The sequence below is a fragment of the Balaenoptera borealis genome (assembly GCF_965194805.1).
Source record: "Balaenoptera borealis genome assembly, chromosome: 4".
Lineage (NCBI taxonomy): Eukaryota > Metazoa > Chordata > Mammalia > Artiodactyla > Balaenopteridae > Balaenoptera > Balaenoptera borealis.
The window spans coordinates 19,254,816-19,282,758 of NC_138861.1; the positions used below are offsets into that span (position 1 = coordinate 19,254,816).

The following is a 27,943-nucleotide window of genomic DNA, read 5'->3' on the forward strand; positions in this document are numbered from 1 at the left end:
AAGAAACTTAGCAGAAGCCTGGTGACCTTCAAGGATGCTACTGGTAAGGACTTGGAGGAAAATCTGGAAAATATTATTGGGAACTAGAAGATAAGAGATCCTTGTTAGGGACTTCCCTGGTGGTACAGTGGTTAAGACTCTGTGCTTCCATTGCAGGGGCACAGGTTCGATCCCTAGTCAGGGAACTAAGATCATGCGTGCTGCGCGACGCAGCCAAGAAAAAAAATTAAAAAGCGGGATCCTTGTTAGATACGACAGAAAGTTAAACAACACTGTCACATGCAAAAATATGAGGGGAAAAAAGAAAATACATTTAGGGGTTTCCCTGGTGGTGCAGTGGTTAAGAATCTGCCTGCCAATGCAGGGGACACGGGTTCGAGCCCTGGTCTGGGAGGATCCCACATGCCACGGAGCAACTGGGCCCGTGAGCCACAACTACTGAGCCTGCGCATCTGGAGCCTGTGCTCCGCAACAAGAGAGGCCGCAATAATGAGAGGCCCGCGCACCGCGATGAAGAGTGGCCCCCACTTGCCACAACTAGAGAAAGCCCTCGCACAGAAACAAAGACCCAACACAGCCATAAATAAATTAATTAATTAAAAAAAAAAAAAAAAAAGAAAATATGTTTAATGAACTAAGTGATCTAGCTGAGGAGATTTCCAGGCAGAGTGTTGAAAGTGCTGCTTGGTTTCTTCTTTTAGCAAAATGTGAGAGGAGAGAAAAGCTGAAGGAAGAACTGTTGAATAAAAAGGAGTCAAGACTCTCTGCTTCTGAAATTTTCCAGATGACAGAAAATGCTAAAATTGTAAAATAGCTTCCAGGCAAAGATCAAATCCAGGGCTCTTCTAAGAAAACATGGTGTAAAGATAAAGTTGAGGCTGTGACTGTAAAATCCCATTTAATGATTAAGGAAAATCTAAGGGAGTACTTCAGAGAATTCTAGGGCTTCTGAGAAGTTTACAGGCAATGTCCCTCAGCAGTTTCAACAAAAGCCCAAGGTAGAAAAGGGCTTATCTTGAAGAGATTTATGGTGTGTTTTTTGTCTAATAGAATAAACGCCACCTACTACCCTATTGCAGATGACCTACAAAGTTGTTTTTTTTTTTTAATTAATATTGGCAGAAACATTATCAGGTTGGACTGAATGAACAGAAACCATACAAAGTGAAAAGAGACCTTCAGACTCCCAGACTTTGAGAGGCAGGAAGCAGGCTGAGACTATCCCTTAGCTGCAAATCATGGGTTACCTTTAATGGAACAGGAAGGAAGAAGCAGAGGGTGGAACCAAGGGCTCAGAGGGCAGAACCAGGAGCCATGGAGAATCATTCCCAGCAAAGAGTAGACCTGAGTCCTAATTAAAGAACTTTCAATATTTGCCTGGCTGAACATTAGGATTTCTGTGAAGCAGTACCCTCTGCGTGCCTCCTGTTCTCCCCATTTTGAATGGGAATATCTACAGCAGTACTGTAAGGCTGTCCCACCAGTATATATCAGGTCGAGAGGAAGTACATTTGAACTGTACTTGGAACCACATACTGAAGAAACTGTACCCGAAGACCTTCATCTGCCCCTGGACCTGATTTAGCTGGTGAGGCTCTGGACTTGGAACTGATGCTGAAACAGAATGAAACTTTTGAGGAACTTGTGAAAGGGTGATTGTATTTTGCAAGAGTAAGGGATACGAATCATTGGAGGCCAGAGCACAGACTCTGACTGTGGTCACCACCCTCTCCAATGATCCCCAGTAATTCTTACCTCCTGGTTTTCATGTCCCTATTGAGGTCCCTAACACAGTGACTAGAACCGATCTGTGAAATGCAACAGTATATTAGAAAATAGCAGAGTGTGACTTCAAAAAAGACACTGCAGTTTCTACTTTGCTCTCTCTTGGATCACTCGCTGGAGGAGAAGCCAGCTGCCACGTCACGAGAGAACAACTCCAGTCCTATGCAGAGGTCCACGTGGTGAGGGATTGAGACCTCCAGCCAACAACCAGCACTGACTCAGCAAGCATGTGTGTGAGCCACCGGTGAAGCAGAACCTCCAGCCCCAGTCAAGCTTTCAGATGACCACAGCCCTGGCCAACAACTTGACTGAAACCTCATGATATATCTTGGGGCAGAACCATCCAGCTAAGATGTTCCTGGGTTCCTTATCCACAGAAATTGTGTGAGATAATAAATATTTATTGTTTTAAGCCACTAAGTTTTGGGGTAATTCGTTATTACTAGTAGATAAATAATTCAGCCATATTTTATCATGTAGATATACCATAATTCAGTGTTGAACATTTAGATTTCTTCTAATTTTTCATCATTACAAAACAATGCTACTATGAAAAACCTGATAAATAGTAAATTGTCTGAATCTCTAAGTATGACTCTAGACTAAATTCTTGGAAGTGAAATTACTAGATATGAACAAAGTAGGTTTACAGCTGCATTATACAAGAGTATTTGTTTTACTGCAGCCTCTAGTTATGCTTTTAAAAACCACAAGACAAGGATATCCATTATCAGTATTATTATTTAACACTGTACTGGGATAAACACACTTAGGAAAGAAAATGAAATTAAAAGCATAAAAGTTAGAGATGAAAAACTTTAACCTCCACTATTTTCATTTGATATGATAAATATTCGGAAAACACAAGAGAAACTATTGAAAAGCTATTGTAAATGATAAGAGAACCCAATAAGGTAACAAGAGACCAAAGAACTTCATCGCTACCCTAGATGCATTCAAGACGCTTTGAACAGAGGTCTGACCAAGTGTGTTTATAGATAGAGGTAGGAGGAAACAGAGCTGCCTCTTGACTGTATCCTACTGAATTCATCTCATTCAACAAACAAGTTACACAAATACATACAATAATGTCAGCTGTATAACACCTGAGTATCACATGTACACCTCTCAAGTGTGCACACGGTGCACTTATAATCCCTAATTATCGGGAGGGGGAATTGTTGCTGATTTTGAAACTACAACTAGCAAGAGGGAAATAAGGGAGCACATGGTGACTGAAGAGGTTCATCAATCTGAATTACCTCATTCCTTACCTCAATCCCTGAAGCTTCTCCTACTCCTTCGATCTTCTCTGACAGACCAGGTCTTCGGCATTTGGCATCTTGCTTCCTGAGCCACTGCTTAGTGACTCTCCCACTCGTGGCAAGCTCTTCCCTGTGAGAGTTTCTGCTAAGCTCCTACCCTGAAGGGAATGTTCAAGCCCAGAAGCCTCACCAGACTGACGCTGCTGTCAGCTCCGCACGGTTGCAGGGCTTGGGAACAGGAAGATCTTGATGCTGAACCATAAGCTAGATTCTGCCCCTTGCGATTCACCCTTCTTTACCAGACCAACTAGCAAGGGCCAGAGTTAATCAGGATGTTGTCACCTTCGCTCACTCTATCGCACGTTCCCTGAAGAAGACAGCAAGGATTATCTTTTTTGGATAAAAATGAGGAAGGGAATAAGGAGGGAGAAAGGGCCCAACGCGTGAACGGCAAATCTCTGGACCACGAGGACTGAACGAGATCTCACTTGGCACTTTAGGCTCCACCCGCAGGCTCAGAGCCCTGGCAGGAATGTTTTATACGCATGTGGCCTTCCTGCCAAGTCTGACAAATATTCCTAAGGCTAAAGTGTGTTAAAACACAGGAAGAGATCGTGGGTTCATTCCTGCAGAAAGACCTCAGAGAGCTGAGTGCACCAGGCGCTACGAGGAGCCTCCAGATCTCCCCTCCCCCGACCCCTGCCCTGCAGGATGGGGTTCGGGCACGAGCAAAGAGGAGGGGTCTGCAAGTGGCTTTTCAGCACCCGCAGAGAGAAGCCGCTCTCCACAGGCCAGGAGGCAAGTTGCCAGAATCCCAGATGAGCCTTTTGCAGCAACGCGTGCTCTCTTCCCAAAGTGAACCACAGAGGTCCTACCCTCCAATTTCAGCAAGTGAAGGCGGGTTTTCTGAGAATCTCTCATTCTCAGCTTGGAGAGCTGGCATGGCTGAAGCGCATGCCGTATTCACTCACATGAAACGGCAACCTAGGCCTGTAGAGAACAGAGCAATTGATTTCTAAACGCGCAGGAAGAGAGAAAATACATGACAGTCATCCTCAGCATTCCCGCGTCTAGGAAGCCATTGACATATTCACCTCCTGGAGTCTCCAGAGTGTGAGTTTCCATCAGGTTTCACCACACCTTTCGGCCTCTTTATTTACCCCATGAGATATTAAAGAATTCACAAAACAGATTTACAATAAATTTTATTTCAGATGAATATATAGCAGATCACATTTGGTGAGTCAGAGAGGAAATCTGAAATAAAATAAAAATGGAATGTGGTGATCTAAAAAATAGTGCAACTCGTGGCTCTCCAGACAAAACTGGCGTGTTAAATGGATATCGAGCAGAAGAGTGCGTCACTGTGCTTTGTGAACGTCATAGATGTTTGCAATTCTTCGTTTGGGGTTTTAACCTCGATTCATATTAAATTTCAAAAGCACAGTCTCAGTTCGCGATCCAGTTTGATTCACCTTCTCCTACGTGCTTGGCACTGAGCTAGGCACTAGTGAGACAGAGGAGAATCACACACATCTGCCCAGAAAGAGTCGAGAAGTTGACATTCTTGCTATTTTGCTCTCAAAAAGAAATAATGCACCAAGGTAGTGCAGCAAACATTTTAGAGAGCTGACTGTAAGGTCCTGTGTGAGGCCCCAAGAAACCCCCAAATAATGCCAGGCCACTAGTGGCTTTTTAAAGCCACATTACATATTGACTTTGTAACACAGAATGTTCATCTGGGCAGATTTACTTCCCTAATTATGTTTTGTTTGTGCTAATGTTAAAATGAGCCTGTATTCCCTGATCATCTTCAGAAGAAGAAGTGCTTTAGAAGCATGCTGGGCAACAAGATAAAAAAGGATTGAAGATGCCCAAGCCAAGAAACATGGCTCCTCTGTCCCACTCTCTATTCCTTCCTCTCCATGCCTTTTTTTCTTTCTTCCTTTCTTTCCTTCTGTTTTCTTTTTTTTTTTTTTTGAGGAATTATATGTGACTCCTTAGGAATATGAAAAATGTTTATTGTAATCTTCATAAAGTCATGGGAGGAAAAAGAAAACATTTTAGTTTATTGAGCCCCTGCTAAGGGCTAGATATTGTACTGAGTGTTTCATAAGTTATCTCTTTTAATCCTCCCTAGAGCCCTGTGAAGAAGGCATTGTTATCATCAGTTTAGAGATGAGGACACTGAAGTACGAAAATATTTACATAACTAATAAAAGACTGAACCAGAATTTGAATATGGTCCACCAGCGTTAAGACCTATTTCTTTCTACTGTCCTGTTCACGCTAACCTTTTTTTTTTTTTTTTAAGATTTTTTTGATGTGGACCATTCAAAAGTCTTTACTGAATTTGTAACAATATTGCTTCTGTTTTATGTTTTGATTTTTTGGCCGCGAGGCATGTGGGATCTTAGCTCCCTGACCAGGGATCAAACCCGCACCCCCTGCATTGGAAGGCGAAGTCTTAACCACTGGACTGCCAGGGAAGTCTCCTTTCTAATCTTTAATATCCCAATTTACCAATAGCCCAATAGAGAAATCGGCAAAGGAGAGGACCAACAGTTTGCAGAAAAGGGCCTTAAACATATATTTTTTAGATGTTCGATTATACTCGTAATAAGAGGAATGCAAATTAAAGCTTCACCCACCACCATAGCAAAGCTGAAGAACACCTGGTATCACACTGTAGTGGTGAGTATGGGGGAAACAGGCTTGCTCTTACATTGCTGGTGAGAGTAAAGACTGACATAACTACTCTGAAGGGCACTTTGTTAATTCCTATCAAATTACTCTTCTATGACTTCATCCCTCAGGTATACTTGCATTTGCAAGAAATGAGATATTCACAAGATTATTCACTGCAACATTGTCTATAATAGCAACAGATTGAAACAACCCGATGTTCATTAATGGGAGACATAAATTATGTTCATCCATACAAAGAATTATTTACAACCATAAAAATGAGGATTATTGTGGATATAATTTGCTAAGTGAAAAAAGGAAGATGAGAACAGCAAGTGCTATGTGCTTCAACTTGTGTGAAGGGGGAAATATATACAAGTTTTGGTATATAACTAGACTATTAAGAAACGAGTAGCACTGGTGGGCTCCAGACAGGCATGGGGGGTGATAGTGGGGAGGACAGGAGAATTATTGCTATACACCCTTTGTGTCATTTGAATTTTGAACCATGTTAATACAAAACCTATTTTTTTAAGTAAAACTTACTTTTTAAAGTATTTTTTAAGTAAAAAGCACACCAATTAATTGCCTTTCATATTTAACTACTGCATAATAGAAGAGGGCAATGATACTTTACTGGGTTAAACCTGAAAGTTGTACAAACCGATACAAAATCACCACCAGCTCGCTTTCTCTTTGGCCATTCCTGTTGTTGGAATTACTTCTTCCTTAAATTGTTGTTTAAGGCTATGACTTAAACTCTTTAGTTGTCTTCCTTCTCCTTATAACAATAATATTATAACAATGATGAGAACAATTTATGGAAGGACTGCTATTTGTAAAACTCTTGAGTTTAGAGCTGTGGTTATATTGTTTAATCTTCCTGATAATCTTATACAGTGGGACTATCAACCGCATTAAAAAAAATTGAACTACAGTTGATTCACAATATTATGTTAGTTTCAGGCATCCAACTCCATTTTTAAAATAAATAAATAAATAAATTTATTTATTTATTTAATTTTTGGCTGTGTTGGGTCTTCGTTGCTGCACGCGGGCTTTCTCTAGTTGCAGTGAGCGGGGCCTACTCTTCGTTGAGGTACGCGGGCTTCTCATTGTGGTGGCTTCTCTTGTTGCGGAGCACGGGCTCTAGGCACGCAGGCTTCAGTAGTTGTGGCACGCGGGCTGTAGAGCACAGGCTCAGTAGTTGTGGCGCATGGGCTTTAGCTGCTCCGCGGCATGTGGGATCTTCCTGGACCAGGGCTTGAACCTGTGTCACCTGCATTAGCCGGCGGATGCTTAACCACTGTGCCACCAGGGAAGCCCGAACCCCATGTTAGAGGTGAGAAAATAGAGACTTAGACAAAATAGTATTTTCTATTTTAATTGATTTCTAGGTACTATGGAGCAGCTGTTTTCTAATGTGTATGGCTTTGAGAAGAGAAATTTAAAAAAAAGAAAGGCCTTCGAAAGTCCATCATGCCACCCAGAAAACGAAGATGCTGACACACAATTTATTCCACAGAGATTACTCTATTTACTCCACAGAGACACTTCTCACATTCAGGTGCTATTCAGAAAAAGACAGTCCATGTGTTATATAAGAGATTCTAATATTTTAACGGAAGAAAAATCCTGTAAAGCGATAGCAGCTCCTTTCCATTCCTATCAATTTCTCAGCTGCAGTGTGTACAAAGCAAACGCTCTTTTTTGACACAAGAGAACCAATTTTTTTTCTTCTCACCAGACAATGATAAAAATCACATAGTCTCTCCCTTCACCAGCCCTTGGCACTAGCCTCCGGCATCTTCTCACAAGTTAGGATAGATTCCAGGATAAAAGCCTGACATACCAAAAGGTATATCAGAAACTCTCCACTAAAATATACTTGATATTTTATTATTGAAGTAAAGACAAGAAAATAAACCATTCAGCCTTGGGCTTTTCCCCCTGTCACTGTGTAGGAGGCTTGAATTGATGTTATCGTGCTTACAAAAAACGCTTACGAGAAGGACCTTTGATTCCCTTTGCCCCAGCTGACATCCTAACCAGCCTGTGTTCTCCAGCCTCCTCTCTCTCAGCCAGGAAGGGAGTCACACCTCACGAAGGAGCTCCCAAGAGAAGGGGTACTGTTTCTCATTCCAAAATGAAGGAGACTGAAAGCAGTTTTCCCATAAAGTAGCCATTTGGGCTCTTAGTGGGTTTTCATTGCACTGCGAGGACAGCATCTGAATTCTGACTTCTTGATGATAAAACTTCCTTGTTGATCTTGGTGAGCTGGAGTGACTGAACTGTTACTCCAAGGGTAGAAGATGGCATGTGGGCACAGGATAAGGACTTCATGAAAATCATTTTATTTCTCCTTTGGCTTTTGGTGGATATGGACTTTTTTTATTGCTTCCACATGATTCAATACAGTGGGACATATTATATTTGTTCCCTATTTATGGCAAGGAATTGTCCTAGGCACTGAGGACACAGGCAAATACAAAACCAAGAACTGCCCTCTAGGAGTTTGATATTCTACTGGAGGATTCAAAAAATATACAAGTCAGGTAACTGATGTATGACACGACAAAAAAAAAAACAAAACTGAATAAGGAAGTGGAAACCAACAAGGGGTATGTTTTCATCAGGGTGGCAAGGGATGGAGTCTGAGGAGTGGCCACTTCGGAGGAGAATGGAATGGAGTCTGTGGCTCCCCCAGGAGGAGGGTCCAGGACAGAGGGAACAGCAAGGTCAAGGCCCTGAGATGGAAGTGGGTTTCACAGAAATAGTGGAGGCCTGCACAAGAAAGGAAGGAAGCAAAGGGGAGAGTAGGAGAAAAAGGGGTCAGAAAAATTGCAGAGATCCTTGAAGGGCCTCCCTTGGGTCATGATAAGGACTTTGGACACTGGGAAGCCATTGACAAGTTTTGAGCAGGTGCGCACCATGATCTGATTTACATTTTAAAACGACATCTTTGGTGGCCAAAATACCAAAATGCCTATTGTATTTATAGATTAAAAACTGAGGGCTTCACTGGTGGCGCAGTGGTTGAGAATCTGCCTGCCAATGCAGGGGACACGGGTTCGAGCCCTGGTCTGGGAGGATCCCACATGCCACGGAGCAACTAGGCCCGTGAGCCACAATTGCTAAGCCTGCGTGTCTGGAGCCTGTGCTCCGCAACAGGAGAGGCCGCGATAGTGAGAGGCCCGCGCACCGCGATGAAGAGTGGCCCCCGCTCGCCACAACTAGAGAAAGCCCTCGCACAGAAACGAAGACCCAACACAGCCATAAATGAATGAATGAATAAATAAATAAATAAATAAATAAAAATTAAAACAAAACAAAACTGAGTGTAAAGCCTTTACAGTTAATCCTACTCTTAAAGATGATATTCTATGTGACCAAAGAAATCTTCCTTTGAAACAACAGAGTTCACCTCGGTGGTTACTTTTTCTGAACAGCACAGATGAAATAATTATCACTGGGTAACAAAGAACCACTGTATGTACCCAAGTGTAATTCTAGAAGTGGACCTCCCCCTCCTTCATTTAATTATAATATCCACTAGACCAAGGCTATTTTTCTTTAATATAAACAAAAGTACATTTGAATAAAATTTTAATAAGTTGTAAGAAAAATATTCTATGTGACCAAATATTTGGACTTATTCTGGACTTAGGCATTTCAATGTTCTTGGTTTTTTAATTTAACTCTTTTCACAGCCATGTTGAGAGTAAAAATAAATCATTTCTGTCTGTCTTCCATTTCAAGTATTTCTGGATAAGGGATTCAAAAAACTAAAACTGTTTTTGTTTATAACATAAAATATGGAATTGATCTTTCCAGGGTCAGAGATGATTAATGTTTTTACTTTTATACATTATTTTCTTAAACTAGTTAACATATAAACATTTTTATATGTTTGTAAGCAAATATGCTTTCACAGCGTACCTTGTGTATGTGTAAAGATAAGTATTTAATTCTCATGCTTCACTTTTAACTGACAAAGAATAAAAGTGAAAATGACCGAAACTGTGGTAGAACCTTACTTTCTGTTCTGGTCCTGGTTGTACCCGCCTTTGGCCGGTCCCATAGCTATTCAAGAAACCTTCCCAACAGAGTACAACAGGATGAGAATCTGAAATCATTTCTGATATTCCCTACTAGATATTGATTGTTATATCAAGTAGTAAGTGGTAAAACTTTTAATTGACAATTAGTATAACTGTGGGTGGATTCTGATTTTGTTTTTAATTCTGTAGATTGTGTTTAAACAATTCAAAAGTATGTTCCTGATTTTGAGATACTAAGTGATATTGCACAGTTGTCACTTTATTGAATGTGTACAACACTCCCATGAAGTTTATAAGTGTACCTTTGTATAGATTCAGGTGCTAAAATTAAAATTGATCTGTTATGACACACACAATAAAGACATTTTTGGAATCTATCATTATCTCAAAATAAACAGTTTAAAAAATGCTATCACTGGCTGTTGGGTGGAGAGTAGACCACAGGGGATGTAGGCAGACTCTTAGATGGCCCCCAATGACCCCCACCTTCAGTGTTCCTGCCCTTCTATGATGTCTCCCCTTGAGGACACCTGCCCTTCTATAATGCCTCCCCTTGAGGACAGGCTGCACTCATGGACTCACGTGTAGTGAACGGAATGACAGAAGTAATGGCATGATAATTCTGAGACTAGGCTACAAAAAGACTGTGGCTTCCATCTTGAGCATTCTCTCTCGCTTCCTCTCTCCCTCTCCATCTCTTAGATCACTCACCTTGGAGGAAGCCAGCTGCCATACTATGAGCCACCTTGTGGAGGGGTCCACACGAGGTGACAAGGAACAGAGGCCCACAGTCCAAAGCCCACGAGCTGAAGCCTGTGACAGACATGTGCGTGATCTTGGAAGTAGATCCTCCTGCCCCAGTCCTATGTTGCCGTAATGGCAGCCCTGACCCAAAGGTGGGCTGCAACTTCACGAGAGACTTTGAGCCAGAGGCACCCAGCTCAGTGGCAATTCCGTTTCACAGAAACAGTGTAACAGCGTATGATTATTGTTTTTGCCATTATGTTTTAGGATAATTTGTTACACAGCAATAGATAACTCATACAGGGGAAATAAGAGTAGAAGCAGAAAGACCAATTGAAGGCCATTGCTGTAATCAAGAGACAACTTAGAACAGGGTAGTAATGGTAGAAGTGGTGAGAAGTGGGCCTGGGCAGGACAAAGGAGATAAGAAAAGCAACGACATGCTCTCTGTGACCTGGAGAAAGAAAGTGAAAAACTGTGGCCCTGATTTCCACTCAGTGGAGAATCACCAGCAAGTCCCACAGTGGAGCTGCATGTTGGCATGGCAGAGAGAATTACTCTGGAAGGACTTTGGCTCCTGTGGGAAGGCATGGGGACAGGAAGCCTGAGGACGTGGCCTGACCTGAGCCTCGTCTAGCACCCTGTAGCAGGACTGAGAAGCTGATTCCAGGAGCTGGGAAAGGGAGACGGACAGGATCTGGCATCAGCCTGAACCTACAGACCAAAGACGACTGCGACGAGTCCAGAACACCTCTGTTTCGTTGAAGTAATCAGAGAAACTCACCTGAATAAATATGTCAGTCCAAGTCCTATGATTAAAAATTATAAAAAGCCATATTCTTAAGTGCTCCTCTATCAGGACAGATCACCAGGTCCTGCACCTCCGGGACAAAGAGGCAGGCTGTTGCCAGCCATGCAGGCATTGGCCCTGGAGGCAGTTATCCTCATGGTTAAGAGTATGGGTCTTGGGGCTTCCCTGGTGGTGCAGTGGTTAAGAATCCGCCTACCAATGCAGGGGACACAGGTTCGATCCCTGGTCTGGGACGAGCCCACATGCCGAGGTGCAGCTAAGCCCGTGCACCACAACTACTGAGCCTGCACTCTAGAGCCCGTGAGCCACAACTACTGAGCCCACGTGCCACAACTACTGAAGCCCGCACACCACAACGAAGAGTAGCCCCAGCTCACCACAACTACTGAGCCCACGTGCCACAACTACTGAAGCCCGCACACCACAACGAAGAGTAGCCCCCGCTCACCACAACTAGAGGAAGCCCACTTGCAGCAACGAAGACTCAACGCAGCCAAAAATAAATAATAAAATAAAAAGTTCTTTTAAAAAGCTTCATATCTATTAAAAAAAAAAAAAAGACCATAGGTTTTGATGTGAGGAAGGCTGAGGTGGAATTCCAGCTCCTCTCTTCCTAACTGTGTGACCTCAGCAAACATTTAAATTCCCACAAGCTTCTGCTTTCTTGACTGCAAAATAAGGATACTAAAGGCACTTACTCTTAGTACCTTTAGTACAACAATGAATGGTTGGAAGAATTGGACAAGACAGAGTATGTATTTTTCTTAGCACAGTGCCTGGCACATAGTAAGTTCTCTGTAAATAAGCATTGAGCTGCCACGATGTGAACTGTCACCTGCTGCTGCTGTTCTAAGTCCCTGGAGGAACACACAGGGTGACTGAAGGAGGTGGCAGCACCCTTTATCTTAAAGCAAAGCTGTACTGCCTTCTCTGACCTTAAAAACAGGAAGGTACACACATCCCTGTATAGCTATTCTTCTAGGAAAATCTGTGATCAAAAGCCCACTTTACCCCATCAGTGAACACAGCTGCTGGTTCCCTCTGCCCTCTTCTCACTCTTGATAAGCAAGCTTTTAAAACGCCTTAAAGGCAAGTCCTGCTGCTGAAATGAAGAAGGCCCAAATGGGGACAGGGCGGATTCATGGAGAAAAGACACTCCAGAGAGTGTCACTCTTTTCAAGCAACCCTGTGCACACTGTGTCACCACATCTGCTCCTGACATTCACTGGCCACTTCGTGACTCACTGATGTACAAAGAGACAAGCCACCGAATAAGCAGCTCAGGAGGGTCACTGGAGGACAAAAGGCCCACCAAGTCACCCACAAGGCACAGGCTAAGCTCGGGGTCTGTGTGTCATGTCATAGCTGCGAGGGACACTCCTGCCCAGATGGCATACCCCATGCCTGGGCATTCAGGGTCCTGTCACTAAGAGCTAACACATGACACTGAAGGCAAGACAGACTCAGCAGCTGCTATGTTCAGATACCAAAATCATCACAACCTAAAGCCACCAACACAAACTCTGCTGGAAAGAGTGGTCACCATCATGGATAACACCACAAGCTAAGACCACCATGAATACAGAGAACAATGTTACCAACGAACCCAACAAACATATGCAAGTATACATAAAGGCACAGCAAACGTTAAAATCAAAAACTGAATACCAACATTTGTAACAGGAAAGAACAACTGGAAAGAACAAAATGTTTGTTTTATGAACACATCTCATCTCAAAGTCCACTGTTTAATTCAAGATATCCACCTGAAGCCAAGAAAATGCCATCATTTTCTCAGCTTGGCTTCCTGTTCTAAAATGAAAGACTTCAGAAATCTAGACATATTTATAAATCTAAATGCTTTTCATTTAGATCTATAATTAAGCCATAACCCCCTGCTAACACACATAAACCATTCATATTTGGAAATAAAAGTGTCAAAACTTATACAATTTACAAATTTTCTTAATATTCTTCCCCACAGTGGATCTTTGCCAGCATTGTCATTTCTAATCTGTAGCGTCAGACTGACAGTTAAACCCAACAAGAGCTAACGATTGTGACAGGGGAAAGTAATCAGTGCATCCATTCATTAGCAACCAGCTCACACATTCATTTTCAATTATAAATATTCGCTTGGGCTAAACTCTGCCACCATCATAGGAGCCATTACCACCTGTAATATATTTTAAGTATATATTTGTAATATATACCACGTAATATAATTTGTAATATATACCACGTGATATATTTGAAGAGTACGGCATTTTGCAGCTGGAACTCAATAATCAAAACGTTCATAAACTAACACTTGGGTCCCAGCAGAGTATCTTGCTCGAGATAACAAATGATTATCCTAGACAATGGAACTACAAGTCTCTGATTCATGAGTTTCCCAATTATGTTTCTGGGCTGTATCCATTAGCTTTTGTTGAAAGCCATTTCACTTGCTATTTGGGAACATTTTTAGGGGACGTTCAAATACACAGTTGGACTTGTACAGCGGCAGATACTGCAGGATTTGGGGGGGAACTCCAGACCCTACTACATGTAATGGAAGCTGGCCGGTGCCCCGCCCACATGCCCTTAAGGCGCCGGCGCTCCCGTCCCTCAGCTGCCGTGACTAGAGGTTGCTAATGACGCACAGCTGCCCTCTTCTCCCGAGCCCTGCTCTCCAACAAACCCAAACCGTCTTGACCTGGAAGCCGTGTCCTCCCCACTTTTTAAAAAAAAAAAAAAATTAAATTCTACATTTATTTCACCTCCACGTCTTGCAATGAAGGTCGGGTAGTAAGATTTGTACAAACCGTGGTAATAGTTTCAACTTAGATACGGAAATTAACATGTGTATTTTTCTGTAAGTGCACAATGGAGCCAGAAGCAGGGCTCATGTATATAGAGCTATATTTGTTAGTATGTATCCTTCAAAGTGAAATCTTAAACAAAGTTAACAGTATATACTTCTTGTGCCGCTCATAAAACGTATCAGCCAAAACTGCCTACCAGGTGGATATGAAATCTGAGTTTAGTTTTACATGCATTCATAAATTACTATTTCAGTGCAACCAGGTGGTACTTGATTTCCAATAATGTATAACGTTTTGGTTTTGCCAAATATATATATTACTGTGGATCTCACGGTACCATATTACATTTTTCCACCAAGGACTTACCGAAATGGAGTACGAAGAGCAAGTTGCTTCTCTCAAGGGAGGGACAGCCAGCTCTGGGGGGCAGTTCATGCTCTGGAGCTTCCCAGGGGCCCAGCTGAAACTAGTCTCCCACGGAGACCACATTCCAGCTTAGTTTTCCTCCTTTGACCTGTCCTGGTTCTCTCACTCATCTTCTCCTGAGAGGACTCGCTTGAAAAAGAACCTCCATCTCAGCGTCTGCTCCTAGAAAGCCTGACACTAAGAGCTTCTCTTTACCCCGATGGGACTGTGCTCCTTCCAGGGCCTCCGTGAGCCCTAAGCCCCACCCTTGAACTGGCTGCTATTTCCCAAATACTCGAAACAGGTGAGTCTTTCCGTTTGCCGTAGTTAACCCGTCTTCCCTACAGACTGGGCGATACCCAGCGCAAGGACTTTGTCCCATCCATCCCTAACACCTGGCACAGTTCTGGCAGAATTCCTCATCACAGCCCAGACCAACAAAATCCTTCTCAACCTTTCTTAGGAATCAATTAGAAAAAGACTCAAAACCCAACAGAAAAGTAGGTGTAGGGTATGAATAAAAACAGCCCACTGAAATGGAAATGGAGGCATAAAAACATAAGAGATGCTCATCCTCACTCATAATAAGTGAAATCTGAACTAAAACTACACTGAGATACCATTTTTCAATCATTAAACTGGGAAAAATCTGAAATATAGTTTTTTATTCTATCCATCTATCCAGTCCAGTGATAGTGGGTTTTTTCTTCCCGTTACAAATAAATTGTTAGTCCAAGAAACACGCCTCTGGGATGCCACTGCTGGGAAAAGAATCTGATAAAGCTCTACAGAACCCTTTAGGGCTGCTGGTGAGAGGAGGGTGCAAACCTTAATTATTAACTTGAAAATCGACCTCCTCAGGAATGTTACATATTATTTTATGTTCCTTCTCCAGGTCTTAAAGAATGTACTGCTTTCCTTATTTCCTCTGCTTATCCTACCCAGGCAAGTGTCCTTATTGCCATTTTTATCTATTTCTCACTTTTACCTGAAATCTTTTTTTCTTCAAGACCACAAAATGTCTTGATAGCATAAGGGCCATACCCTTCAGTTTGCTATATATTTCCTATCCATCTTAGTGTAAAGTGGGATTAAATGGAGTATGCATTTTCCTCTATTATATCATGCCTGGTAGTTAAGTGTATAGGTCCACAGATCTATGTGGTTTATTGCATGATTTTTTTTCAAATATCGCTTCCTCTCTCTGCAGAGAGATTGTACCTCTTTGCCCCAATAATGTCAAGTTTGGTCTTATAACCTGCATTGTTCAGTGAAATGTGAGCAGAAATGACATAGGCAACTTCCAGTCAGAAACTTTAAGACTTATCATATGGTTCCAACCATCCTGTTATTTCCTCTACTGCAAGACCATCCCCAGATTAGCACATCTCAGGAATGGTTTGTCCCTTTAGCCTGGTCCTGGAATAAAGACGAGATAGAGCAGAGACACGAAGGACATAAAATGTGAGTGAGAAATGGACCTTTGTGGTCTTCAGCCCCTGAGATGTAGGAGCCATTTGCTATCGCAGTATAACCTAGCCCAGCTGACTGCTAAATCTCTAAGCTCTGATGCATTTTATTATTATTATTATTTGTATCCCAAAGAGAACCTAGCATAATCCTTTGCCCATAGTGCACATTTAACAAAAATTGGCTGAATATTATTTTTCTCTTCCTCTTTCATTTCCCTTCCCTTTCTTTTCTGAACAATTCAGTCCAAAAGCCATTATAAGGGGCAGAGGAAGGTAGGCGTTGGCAAAGGTGTGAAGAGGAGCTATCATGACACAAAGCAGGGTGTCAGAGCCTGAGCAAGATGAAGAGGCTTGGCCAAATCAGTAGATGTATTATGGACAGTGGAAGTCAAGTTTCTCACTATCAGAGAAGGGAGTTACCAATATGGAAAGGGAGAAAATTAGAATAGACCCAGTTTTGTTGGACTGGAATTGGAGATATTAATGTGAACACATGGTTTTCAATATATGTAGATAGATAAATATAATTGTAAACATGTATATATATATAAATTGCCTAGTTCTTGAAAGGGCTTGGGAGTAGCAACTTCCCAATGGAAATGACCACACCCAGCACCAGGTCTTGGCTTCTAAATACTATTCTACACTAAAGGAATCAGAGATCCTTGGGAAAAGACCTGATTCCAAAGCTGAGACAGGGAAAGTAAGAAATAAGCCTGGAATATCCTGTTCTGCCATCACTAAGGAAGTGCTCCAAAAAAAAAAAATGATGTCAAAAGGAAACAGAATCCAGTTTGAAGAGGCTGCTACTGGCTATATCTGAGTCAGAGCATCAAAATAAATAATGAGAGTAATGAATTAAAACCCAGGAAACAACATAGGAATTCATTATATAAATATCTAGGCTGCTACTGGCTATATCTGAGTCAGAGCATCAAAATAAATAATGAGAGTAATGAATTAAAACCCAGGAAACAACATAGGAATTCATTATATAAATATCTAGATAGATAAATGGGGAAATTGAAAGTTTGATGAGGAACAGGGCATTTACATAACCTCAAAGTACCACCCCTCAAAATACTCAATTATTAAGAAAGACATAGTAAACTTACATTGGAGAAGCCTGGCAACCACCATCCTAACCAAGTGATCGTGGTTAGTATCACCAGTAATGGAACAAAGTATTATAAAATGTGTGCCCTAACAGGCCGCAGTGAGCCACACAGGACCACTTCTGTGATATCCCTGCCAAAGAAACATAACAGAATCTACTCATGAGGAGGCATCAGACAAACTCAAACTGAGGGATATTATAAAAAATGATTGGCCTCCGATCTCCAAAATTCTCAAGGTCATGAGAGTCAAGGGAGGACTTCAAAACTATACCAGATTAAAGGTGATGAAAGAGAAATGACAACTAATGTGGCTGGGAAGGCAGAGATTTGGAGGGATGCAGCCACACATCAAGGAATGCTGGCAGCCATCAGAAGCTGGAAGAGGCAAGGAATGACTTGTTCCCTACAGCCTCTGGAGGGAGCATGGACCTGCTGACACCTTGAAGCTCGCTTTGGACTTCTGTGGAAGAAAGTATTTCTGTTTCCGTTTATGGTAATTCGTTACAACAACCATTGAAACGAATTCGGAATCATTCCCTAACACTTAAAGTCACCACGGTAGAGGTGATGGCTGATCAAGAAGTAGATGTTGCCATATCTGGCTACTCTCCATTACCAATGAATTGAAGCAAGACTGGGGATATTCAACATTTCCCGTATCATCATGCTTGAAGATCCAAGGAAAATCACAGATCCAGTACACTGTTAAAGTGGCTTTATCTTTAAAAAGAAGGCTAACAGTAAAATAGTTAATATTCCTGAAGAGGTAGATGTTCTTGTTAATAATTAAGGATTGTACTCTCCTTTCATCCACAGCTTGAAATGGTTTTACACAACTTTATTAAATTTATTTCCCAGTAGTAGAATGCCACAGGGGTATCACTTGATCTAACAACTCAGCTGTAGCAGGGTGTATTAGTCAGGGTTATCCAGAGAAACAGAAGCTACAGGATGTGTATATATATATAGAGAGAGATTTATTTTAAGAAATAAGCTCACATGATTTGGAGGCTTAGCAAGTCCAAAATCTGCAGGGTAGGCTGGCAGGCTGGAGACTCAGGGAGGAACTGCAGTTTGAGTCCAAAAGCAGTCTGCAGGCAGAATTCCTTCTTGCTTGGGGAAGTCAGTCTTTTTCTATTAAGGCCTTTATATGATTTGATAAGATCCACCTACACTATGGAGGGTAATCTGCTTAAGTTAAAGATTTAAGTTTTTTTAATACTTTAATTTTTTAACTGAAGTATCGTTGATATACAATATTATATGTTACAGGTGTACAATATAGGGATTCATATTTCTTAAAGGTTACATTCCATTTATAGTCATTATAAAATGTTTGCTATATTCCCTGTTTTGTACAATATATCCTTGTAGCTTATTTTATACCTAATAGTTTGTACCTCTTAATCCCTTACCCCTGTATTGCCTCTCCCCACTGGTAACCACTAGTTTGTTCTCTAAATCTGTGAGTCTGCTTCTTTTTTGTTATGTTCACTAGTTTGTTTTATTTTTTTGATTCCACATATAAGTGATATCATACAGTATTTGTCTTTCTCTGTCTGACTTATTTCACTTAGCATAATGCCCTCCAAGTCTATCCATGTTGCTGCAAATGGCAAAATTTCATTCTCTTTATGGCTGAGTATTATTCCATTGTGTGTGTGTGTATATATATATATATATCACATAAACATTCAAATGTTAATCTCACTTAAAAAATGCCTTCACAGAAACATCTAGAATAATGTTTGACCAAGTATCTGGATACTGTAACCTAGCTAAGTTGACACAGAATATTAAACTTCACACAGGGAAAAAAGAACCCACTGTCATTGGGTTGGACATATGCATAGAATAAGAGCTCACCTTTTTGGATTCAAGATCATTCACTTTCATCTCGTGTCATTCAGTAATGTGTACACTTTTATCTCATTTTTTTTACCTGGTTTTCATTTTCAGGAGGAAAAGCAGCCTTAAGCATCATCAAAGTTTGGGACTCATTTTGCCACCTAGCAAATGCATTTTGTAACCATCTCACTAGCATAAAACATGTGGGAAAGTTTCTTACTAGGTATTCATGGAGTGAGAAAATCTAGGCCCGTCTGCTTCACAGACCTGAATCAAGAAAGGCTACTCTCAGGACCTGGTCTTAAGGGTGCTAGAGAAGAGACCTAAGACATAAGGATGTTTTCACCTAAAAGTTTTTGACTGATTTTATTTAGAACAGTCTAACCCATTCACTATAGAAAACAAAAGATCAGAGTTCAGCTGTGGCAGGAATCAACTACAAATTACTCATTCTGTTTCAAAAGATAATGTAATTTCTTCTGCCAGGGAGAGAAATGACACTCACCTTGGATCATGTGGCCATGAGCAGGAAAACAGAAGTCAATCCTTGATGGATCTGAGAAATGTCTCTTCCCTCATACCTTCCTAGTTCTTTGGTTTCTTAGGAATATCAGCTGGGAAAGGATATGTATCGCAAGCAAGAGAATCAGGGGGATTGTGAACTGAGCCTGTCAATAATAATAATAATGATGAATTAAATGTCTGTTTTGTACCAGATGCTGTCCTGGATACCACGGAGACAAGATGACAAAACATGGCCCTTGATCCTCAGTCTAGTGGGAGCAACAAATAAATGAGTCACTGTGATGCGTGAGGGAGAGAGCTGCAGGCAAAGAGTTGACAGAAACAGAGGAGGGAGTGACTAACTCTGAGGGTCTAGGAAGACTTCACAGAGGAGGTGACCTTTGACCTGTACCTTGGAAGATGCTTAAGAGTCTAGCAGGAGGAATAACAGGAAACAGAGGATTCCAGAAACTGGGAGTTAATTTTTTGTTTATTTACTTACTGGTTTTATTACTGATCATTAAAGTACTGAAGATTCACTTAGAAAATATGGAATATACCAAAAAATTATAAAGAAGTAAAAAAAAAAAAAACTAAAATGACCCATAACTTTAATATATAGATGTAATACAGCAGCAATAATTACTCTGCCATAATTCCTTATTTTTTTTTCTACTCATTTTAACATAAAATTGTATTTATTCTATAGCTATAACTTTGTATATTGTTTATTCTCAAAACATGTTCTATCATTTAAAAACTTGGTAAACTAATATTTGATAGCTTCTTGAAATCTCACCAAGCAGATTTATCATGATATTTGTAAGCACTGGTTTACTGTGGATTTCTGTGCCCCAGGTTTTCATTCATATAAGGCATGCCTTTGTGTGTAAACTTTTGTCATATTTTAGAAGTGGAAACCCTAGGTTAAATTATTTGAACATTATTAATGCTCTTGATTACTAGCCATATTGTTTTCTAGGACGGTTGCAACAAATTATCACTAACAAAGTTGGAAAGTGCCTTTCTTACTAAACTATCAACTTCGCATAGAATTTTTAAAAATAGATTTTAGCATGCATTCAGTAAAGTGCACTAATCTCAAATATATAGCTACTGGAATAGTATCATTTTTTACCTATTTCATAATGTAATAGGAAAATTTTTGTTTCTTTTAAAAAATATGTATGTTGTATTTGTATTTGTCATATTTGCTGTAAATATCTTTCCCAGCTTGTTGTTTCTTTCCATTTTCTTGGTGATGTTTTCTGACAATCAAACATTTTATTGTTTGTGTTGTCAAGTTTTTCAGTCTTTTCTTTTGAGATGTCTTTCAAGTAGAATTCAAAATATTTCTAGATTTTTTTGAGACTTCTTCTTTGACTCATGGGTTATTCAGAAGTGTGTTGTTTAATTTCCAAGTATTTGGAGGATGATCCAGCTATATTTCTGCTACTGATTTCTAGTTTAATTCCATTGTGGTGAGAACATTCTTTGTATGATTTCTAAGTTTGTTAAGGTGTGTTTTGTGGCCTATCTTGGTGAATGTTGCATGAGCTTAAGAAGAATGTGTGTTCTGCTGTTGTTGGATAGAGTGGTCTGCAGGTGTCAATAAGATCCAGTTAATTGTGTTCGCTTCAGCAGCACATATACTAAAATTGGAATGATACAGAGAAGATTAGCATGGCCCCTGCGCAAGGATGACACGCAAATTCGTGAAGCGTTCCATACTTTTGTCTGTCATACAGAGTGAAGTAAGTCAGAAAGAGAAAAACAAATACCATATGCTGACACATATATATGGAATCTAAAAAAAAAAAAAATGGTCATGAAGAACCTAGGGGCAGGACAGGAATAAAGACGCAGACCTACTAGAGAATGGACTTGAGGACAGGGGGAGGGGGAAGGGTAAGCTGGGACAAAGTGAGAGAGTGGCATGGACATATATACACTACCAAACGTAAAATAGATAGCTAGTGGGAAGCAGCCGCATAGCACAGGGAGATCAGCTCGGTGCTTTGTGACCACCTAGAGGGGTGGGATAGGGAGGGTGGGAGGGAGGGAGACACAAGAGGGAAGAGATATGGGGATATATGTATATGTATAGCTGATTCACTTTGTTATAAAGCAGAAACTAACACACCATTGTAAAGCAATTATACTCCAATAAATATGTTAATGAAATAAAATAAAAACAAGATCCAGTTGATTGATAGTGCGACTCAGGTTATCCATATCCTTACTGATTTACTGCCCATTTGATCCATCAGTTATTAATAGAGGGATGTTGAAGCCTCTAACGAAAATAGTGGATTTGTCTATAACTCCTTTCAGTTTTCTCAGTTTTTAACTCAAGTATTTTGGTACATATTTAGGTGCATTCTTGTTTAGGGTTGTTATGTCTTCTTGGAGAATGACACCCTTCATCATGATGTACTGCCTCATTTTATTCCGGATAATCTTTCTTGTTCAGAAGTCAGCTTTTTCTGAAATTAATACAGACACTCCAACTTTCTTTAGTTAATGTTATCATGGTATATCTTTCTCCATCCCTTTATTTATAATCTATCTCAGCCTTTATATATAAAATGGGTTTCTTATAGTTAGGTCTTGTTTTTCTTAATCCACGTTAACAATCTCTGTCTTTAATTGGTGTATCTAGACCATTCACATATATAACTTCACCATGAAAATCTGGTAGCATTCCTGGAGGTAAGAACCACAGAGCTGCGGGGACTTTCCCCAAACACTGTGGTCCCAGGAGTTTCTCACTCGTAACAGTCCATATTCAGCCTCTGGAATTTCACTCAAAATTACCATTCAAGTATACAATTCTTTGTTTTTCTTCCAGTTTTATATGCTATAATTTATATGATATAACTGACAGCACTGTGTAAGTTTAAGGTGTACAGCATAAAGATTTGATTTACATACACTGAGGAGTGATGATCACAGTAAGTTTACCGAACATCCATCATCTCCTATAGGTACAAAATTAAAGAAACAGAAAAATTTTTTTTCTTGTGATGAGAACTCTCAGGATTCAGTCTCTTAACTTTCTATATAACATACAGCAAGCAGTGTTATATTTATCATGTTGTATATTACATTCCTGGTTCCTCTAATGCTTCTTGACTTGTGTGTAAATGCCACCTGTTTTCTCTAAAAATTAAATCATAATCTATGAAATTACCACAGAAAGGAATTACAAAATTTATTGTTACTAGAACTCATGGTGCAAAACTCATGATAGGTAAAATAGAGGGCACATTAGCATGAAGCCAGTGGTACCAAACTGCTAATATTCATTGTATTCTTCACTGCTAGTTTCTCAAGTGTACAATGCTTAACTGACCAACGTCACTGAAAATTTGGACCAAGGAGATAAAGATTTAGCACATCTAGAAAACCATTTCTTTTCAGGTACACAACCATGGCATAAGCATATTGTCTAAAAAGTGTCTATGGGGCTTCCCTGGTGGCGCAGTGGTTGAGAATTCGCCTGCCAATGCAGGGGACACGGGTTCGAGCCCTGGTCTGGGAAGATCCCACATGCGGCGGAACGGCTGGGCCCGTGAGCCACAATTACTGAGCCTGTGCGTCTGGAGCCTGTGCTCCGCAAGAAGAGAGGCCACAATAGTGAGAGGCCCGCGCACCGCGATGAAGAGCGGCCCCCGCTCGCTGCAACTAGAGAAAGCCCTCGCACAGAAACGAAGACCCAACACGGCCAAAAATAAATAAATAAATAAATAAATAAATAAATTTTTTTAAAAAGTGTCTATGAAGTATCCATTTAAAATGGATCCGTTTATATGGACACCAAGAGCATGCTACCACTGTAGACCTACAGAAGATCTCACAGAGCCAAGTCTTGGGAGCAGAGAGCCAAGCAGGAGTGACGTGGAAGGCAGAGTGGCTAAGCAAGGGTAGCCTTTACTGCAGCCCCTTGGGCTGTGCGTCTGGGGAGAGCATCTCTAAAAGCTTCTCAGAAACAGCAAACTAAGTGTGAATTTTATATCTGATACCCAAAGCACCCTCCCTTTATCCTGCTAGTGGCTTTGTCTGTATGTATTTAGAGCTGCTCAGTTTACAGGTCTGGTCAATGTCACAGCATGTTATTATGCCCTAAAGGAATTTCACAGTCCCTGTGTACACCTCCTACATTCCGGCTGTGGCAAGTGAGTAAAGGTTCCAGTCCAGTTTGGAGCAAATAAAAATCTGGACCACACTGCGTGAGGTCACCTGGACAGCCTCTTGCAGCTCACCATTAGGACTACTAAATGCATTGTGTTAATTATATTACTGAAAGATTCAAGCCACAACAAAACTATAGTAATCAAAACAATGAAGTACTGGCTTAAAGATAGACATATAGGGACTTCCCTGGTGGCTCAGTGGTTAAGAATCTGCCTGCCAATGCAGGGGACACTGGTTCGATCCCTGGTCCAGGAAGATCCCACATGCTGTGGAGCAACTAAGCCCATGTGCCACAACTACTGAGTCCGCATACCACAACTACTGAAGCCCGTGCACCACAACTACTGAGCCTGAGCTCTAGAGCCTGTGAGCCAAAACTACTGAGCCCGCATGCTGCAACTACTGAAGCCTGCGCACCTAGAGCCCGTGCTCCGCAACAAGAGAAGCCACACCAATGAGAAGCCTGCGCACCGCAACGAAGACCCAACACAGCCAAAAATAAAATAAATAAAACAAATTAATTTTTAAAAAAAGATAGACATATACATCAATGGGAGAGAATTGAGAATCCAGAAACAAATCCTTACATTTTTGACAAGGATGTCAAGACAATTCAGTGGGGAAAGAATAATCTTTTCAACAAATGGTGCTAGGACAACTGGATATCCAAATGCAAAAGAATGAAGTTGGACCATTACCTCGCAAAATACAAAATACAAAAATTAACGTAAGGGGAGCTTCAAGATGGCGGAAGAGTAAGACGTGGCGATCATCTTCGTCCCCACAGATACATCAGAAATACATCTACACGTGGAACAACTCCTACAGAACACCTACTGAACGCTGGCAGAAGACCTCAGACCTCCCAAAAGGAAAGAAACTCCCCTTATACCTGGGTAGGGCAAAAGAAAAAAGAAAAAACAGAGACAAAAGAATAGGGACAGGACCTGCACCAGTGGGAGGGAGCTGTGAAGGAGGAAAAGTTTCCACCCACTAGGAGCCCCTTCGCGGGAGGAGACTGCGGGTGGCGGAGGGGGGAAGCTTCGGAGCCACAGAGGCGAGCGCAGCCACAGTGGTGCGGAGGGCAAAGCGGAGAGATTCCCGCACAGAGGATCGGTGCCGAGTAGCACTCACCAGCCCGAGAGGCTTGTCTGCTCAGCCGCCGGGGCGGGCGGGGCTGGGAGCTGAGGCTCGGGCTTCGGTCGGATCGCAGGGAGAGGACTGGGGTTGGCGGCGTGAACACAGCCTGAAGGGGGTTAGTGTGCCACGGCTAGCCGGGAGGAAGTCCGGGAAAAAGTCTGCAGCTGCCGAAGAGGTAAGAGACTTTTTCTTGTCTCTTTGTTTCCTGGTGCGCGAGGAGAGGGGATTCAGAGCGCCGCCTAAACGAGCTCCCGAGATGGGCGTGAGCCGCGGCGATCAGCGCGGACCCCAGAGATGGGCGTGAGATGCTAGGGCTGCTGCTGCCGCCACCAAGAAGCCTGTGTGTGAGCACAGGTCACTCTCCACACCGCCCCTCCCGGGAGCCTGTGCAGCCCGCCACGGCCAGGGTCCCGTGATCCAGGGACAACTTCCCGGGGAGAACGCAGGTGCGCCTCGGGCTGCTGCAACGTCACACCGGCCTCTGCAGCCGCAGACTTGCCCCGCCTCCTCCGTACCCCTCCCTCCCCCCGGCCTGAGTGAGCCAGAGCCCCCGAAGCAGCTGCTCCTTTAACCCCGTCCTGTCTGAGCGAAGAACAGTTGCCCTCAGGCGACCTACATGCAGAGGCGGGTCCAGATCCAAAGCTGAACCCCGGGAGCTGTGCGAACAAAGAAGAGAAAAGGAAATCTCTCCCAGCAGCCTCAGGAGCAGCGGATTAAAGCTCCACAATCAACATGATGTACCCTGCATCTGTGGAATACCTAAATAGATAACGAATCATCCCAAATTGAGGAGGTGGACTTTGGGAGCAGCGATATATTTTTTTTTCCCCTTTTTCTCTTTTTGTGAGTGTGTATGTGTATGCTTCTGTGCGTGATTTTGTCTGTACAGATTTGCTTTTACCATTTGTCCTAGGTTTCTGTTTGTCCATTTTGGGTTTTTTTTTGTTTTTTTAGTATAGTTTTTAGCACTTGTTATAATTGGTGGATTTGTTTTTTGGTTTGGTTGCTCTCTTCTTTATTTCCTTCTTTTCTAAATTTTTAAAAATGTATTTACTACTTAAAATTTTTTTAATAATTATTTTTTAGTTTTTATTTTAATAACTTTATTTTATTTTATTCTATTTTATCTTCTTTCTTTCTTTCTTTTTTTTCCTCCTTTTTATTCTGAACAGTGTGGATGACAGGCTCTTGGTGCTCCAACCAGGCGTCAGGGCTGTGCCTCTGAGGTGGGAGAGCCAAGTTCAGGACACTGGCCCACAAGAGACCTCCCAGCTCCACATAATATCAAAAGGGGAAAATCTCCCAAAGATCTCCATCTCAACACCAAGACCCAGCTCCACTCAATGACCAGCAAGCTACAGTGCTGGACACCCTATGCCAAACAACTAGCAAGACAGGAACACAACCCCATCCATTAGCAGAAAGGCTGCCTAAAATCATAATAAGGCCACAGACACCCCAAAAGACACCACCGGACGCGGTCCTGCCCACCAGAAAGACAAGATCCAGCCTCATCCACCAGAAAACAGGCACTAGTCCCCTCCACCAAGAAGCCTACACAACCCACTGAACCAACCTTAGCCACTGGGGGCAGACACCAAAAACAACGGGAACTACAAACCTGCAGCCTGCGAAGAGGAGACACCAAACACAGTTCGTTAAGCAAAATGAGAAGACAGAGAAACACAAAGCAGATGAAGGAGCAAGGCAAAAACCCACCAGACCTAACAAATGAAGAGGAAATAGGCAGTCTACCTGAAAAAGAATTCAGAATAATGATAGTAAAGGTGATCCAAAATCTTGGAAATAGAATGGAGAAAATACAAGAAACGTTTAACAAGGACCTAGAAGAACTAAAGAGCAAACAAAGAGTGCTGAAAAACACAATAAATGAAATTTAAAATTCTCTAGAAGGGATCAAGAGCAGAATAACTGAGGCAGAAGAACGGATAAGTGACCTGGAAGATAAAACAGTGGAAATAACTTCTGCAGAGCAGAATGAAGAAAAAAGAAAAGAATTGAGGACAGTCTCAGAGACCTCTGGGACAACATTAAACGTACCAACATTCGAATTATAGGGGTCCCAGAAGAAGAAGAGAAAAAGAAAGGGTCTGAGAAAATATTTGAAGAGATTATAGTTGAAAACTTCCCTAATATGGGAAAGGAAATAGTTAATCAAGTCCAGGAAGCACAGAGAGTCCCATACAGGGTAAATCCAAGGAGAAACACGCCAAGACACATATTAATCAAACTATCAAACATTAAATACAAAGAAAAAATATTAAAAGCAGCAAGGGAAAAACAACAAATAACACACAAGGGAATCCCCACAAGGTTAACAGCTGATCTTTCAGCAGAAACTCTGCAAGCCAGAAGGGAGTGGCAGGACATAGTTAAAGTGATGAAGGAGAAAAACCTACAACCAAGATTACTCTACCCAGCAAAGATCTCATTCAGATTCGACGGAGAAATTAAAACCTTTACAGACAAGCAAAAGCTAAGAGAATTCAGCACCACCAAACCAGCTTTACAACAAATGCTAAAGGAACTTCTCTAGGCAGGAAACACAACAGAAGGAAAAGATCTACAATAACAAACCCCAAAAAATTAGGAAAATGGTAATAGGAAAATACATATCGATAATTACCTTAAATGTAAATGGATTAAATGCTCCAAACAAAAGACATAGACTGACTGAATGGATACAAAAACAAGACCCATATATATATACTGTCTACAAGAGACCCACCTCAGACCTAGGGAAACATACAGACTTAAAGTGAGGGGATAGAAAAAGATATTACATGCAAATGGCAATTCCCATATCAGACAAAATAGACTTTAAAACAAAGACTATTACAAGACACAAAGAAGGACACTACATAACGATCAAGGGATCAATCCAACAAGAAGATATAACAATTATAAATATTTATGCACCCAACATAGGAGCACCTCAATACATAAGGCAAATACTAACAGCCATAAAAGGGGAATCAATAGTAACACAGTCATAGTAGGGGACTTTAACACCCCACTTTCACCAATGGACAGATCATCCAAAATGAAAATAAATAAGGAAACACAAGCTTTAAATG

General features: G+C 41.5%; 1 long non-coding RNA gene across 1 annotated transcript in view; it reads right to left on the reverse strand.

Annotated features, from left to right (window-relative positions):
* LOC309628635 overlaps positions 1-27,597 on the reverse strand; it is a 67,035-nt gene extending 39,438 nt beyond the window's left edge. Inside the window, exon 1 of the long non-coding RNA XR_014244605.1 lies at positions 25,605-27,597. This is a non-coding gene — a long non-coding RNA (uncharacterized lncRNA). The remainder of the gene's footprint in view (positions 1-25,604) is intronic.
* Between the last annotated feature and the right edge of the window lie 346 nt (positions 27,598-27,943).